Source organism: Triticum dicoccoides, chromosome 1A (assembly GCF_002162155.2).
Source record: "Triticum dicoccoides isolate Atlit2015 ecotype Zavitan chromosome 1A, WEW_v2.0, whole genome shotgun sequence".
Taxonomy (NCBI): domain Eukaryota; kingdom Viridiplantae; phylum Streptophyta; class Magnoliopsida; order Poales; family Poaceae; genus Triticum; species Triticum dicoccoides.
Genome location: NC_041380.1, coordinates 25,961,516 through 25,964,513, shown reverse-complemented (window position 1 = coordinate 25,964,513; position 2,998 = coordinate 25,961,516).

Sequence of the window (2,998 nt, the reverse complement as noted above, 5' to 3'; positions counted from 1 at the left end):
GAGAATCACGATGAAAACGTGTGCCAACCCCTATGCATAGGTTCATGGGCGGAACCCGCAAGTTGATCACCAAAACATACATCAAGTGAATCATGTGATATCCCATTGTCACCACAGATACGCACGGCAAGACATACATCAAGTGTTCTCAAATCTTTAAAGACTCAATCCTATAAGATAACTTCAAAGGGGAAACTCAATCCATTACAAGAGAGTAGAGGGGGGAAGAAACATCATAGGATCCAAATATAATAGCAAAGCTCGCGATACATCAAGATCGTATCACCTCAAGAACACGAGAGAGAGAGAGAGAGAGAGATCAAACACATAGCTACTGGTACATACCCTCAACCCCGAGGGAGAACTACTCCCTCCTTGTCATGGAGAACACCGGGATGATGAAGATAGCCATGAGAGAGGGATTGCCCCCTCCGGCAGGGTGCCGGAACGGGTCTAGATTGTCTTTCGGTGGCTACGAAGGCTTTTGGCGGCGGAACTCCCGATCTATTGTGCTCCCGATAGTTTTAGGGTATATGAATATATATATATATATATATATATATATATATATATATATATATATATATATATATATATATATAGGCGGAAGAAATACATCAGGGGAGCCACGAGGGGCCCACGAGGGTGGAGGGGGCGCCCAGGGGGTGTGGGCGCGCCCCCCTACCTCGTGGCTCCCTCGTTTCTTTCCTGACGTGCACTCCAAGTCTATCAGGTTGTTTTCCTTCCAAAAATAACTTCCGTGAAGTTTCAGGTCAATTTGACTCCGTTTGATTTTCCTTTTCTGCAATACTCTAAAATAAGGAAAAAACAGAAACTTGCACTGGGCTCTGGGTTAATAGGTTAGTCCCAAAAATAATATAAAAGTGTATAATAAAGCCCATCCAAAACAGATAATATAATAGCATGGAACAATCAAAAATTATAGATACGTTGGAGACGTATCAGCATCCCCAAGCTTAATTCCTGCTCGACCTCGAGTAGGTAAATGATAAAAACAGAATTTTTAATGTGGAATGCTACCTAACATATTTCTCTAAGAAATTCTCTTCATTTTGGCATGAATGTTCAGGTCCATAAGATTCAAGAAAAAGTTTAATATTGACATCAAAATAATAATACTTCAAGCATACTATCAAAGTAATCATGTCTTCTCAAAATAACATGGCCAAAGAAAGCTATCCCTACAAAATCATATAGTCTGGCCATGCTCCATCTTCACCACACAAAGTATTTAAATTATGCACAACCCCGATGACAAGCCAAGCAATTGTTTCATACTTTTGATGTTCTCAAACTTTTTCAATCTTCACGCAATACATGAGCGTGAGCCGTGGACATAGCACTATAGGTGAAATAGAATGGTGGTTGTCGAGAAGACAAAAAGGATAAGATAGTCTCACATTAACTAGGCGTATCAATGGGCTATGGAGATTCCCATCAATAGATATCAATGTGAGTGAGTAGGGATTGCCATGCAACGGATGCACTAGAGCTATAAATGTATGAAAGCTCAACAAAAGAAACTAGTGGGTGTGCATCCAACTCGCTTGCTCACGAAGACCTAGGGCATTTTGAGGAAGCTCATTATTGGAATATACAAGCCAAGTTCTATAATGAAAGATTCCCACTAGTATATGAAAGTGACAACATAGGAGACTCTCTATCATGAAGATCATGGTGCTACTTTGAAGCACAAGTGTGGTAAAAGGATAGTAGCATTGCCCCTTCTCTCTTTTTCTCTCATTTTTTATTTATTATTATTATTAATTTATTTGGGCCTTCTCTTTTTTTATGACCTTTTTTTTTTATTTGGGCTTCTTTGGCCTCTTTTTTTCATCCGGAGTCTCATCCCGACTTATGGGAGAATCATAGTCTCCATCATCCTTTCCTCACTGGGACAATGCTCTAATAATGATGATCATCACACTTTTATTTACTTACAACTTAAGAATTACAACTCGATACTTAGAACAAAATATGACTCTATATGAATGCCTTCGGCGGTGTACCGGGATGTGCAATGACTCAAGAGTGACATGTATGGAAGAATTATGAACGGTGGCTTTGCCACAAATACAATGTCAACTACCTGATCATGCAAAGCAATATGACAATGATGAAGCGTGTCATAATAACGGAACGGTGAAAAGTTGCATGGCAATATATCTCGGAATGGCTATGAAAATGCCATAATAGGTAGGTATGGTGGTTGTTTTGAGGAAGATAGATGGTGGTTTTATGGTACCGGCGAAAGTTGCGCGGTACTAGAGAGGCTAGCAATGGTGGAAGGGTGAGAGTGCGTATAATCCATGGACTCAACATTAGTCATAAAGAACTCACATACTTATTGCAAAAATCTATTAGTTATCAAAACAAAGTACTACGTGCATGCTCCTAGGGGGATAGATTGGTAGGAAAAGACCATCGCTCGTCCCCGGCCGCCACTCATAAGGAAGACAATCAATAAATAAATCATGCTCCGACTTCATCAAATAACAGTTCACCATACGTGCATGCTACGGGAATCACAAACTTTAACACAAGTATCTCTCAAATTCACAACTACTCACCAGCATGACTCTAATATTACCATCCTCATATCTCAAAACAATCATCAAGTATTAAACTTCTCATAGTATTCAATGCACTTTATATGAAAGTTTTTATTATATCCCTCTTGGATGCCCATCATACTAGGACTAGTTTCATAAGCAAAGCAAACTACCATGTTGTTCTAAAGACTCTCAAAATAATATAAGTGAAGCACGAGAGTTCATATATTTCTTCAAAATAAAACCACCACCGTGCTCTAAAAAGATATAAGTGGAGCACTAGAGCAAATGACAAACTACTCCAAAAGATATAAGTGAAGATCAATGAGTAGTCGAATAATTATGCAACTATGTGAATACTCTCTAACATTTAAGAATTTCAGATCTTGGTATTTTATTCAAACAGCAAGCAAAACAAAAGTAAA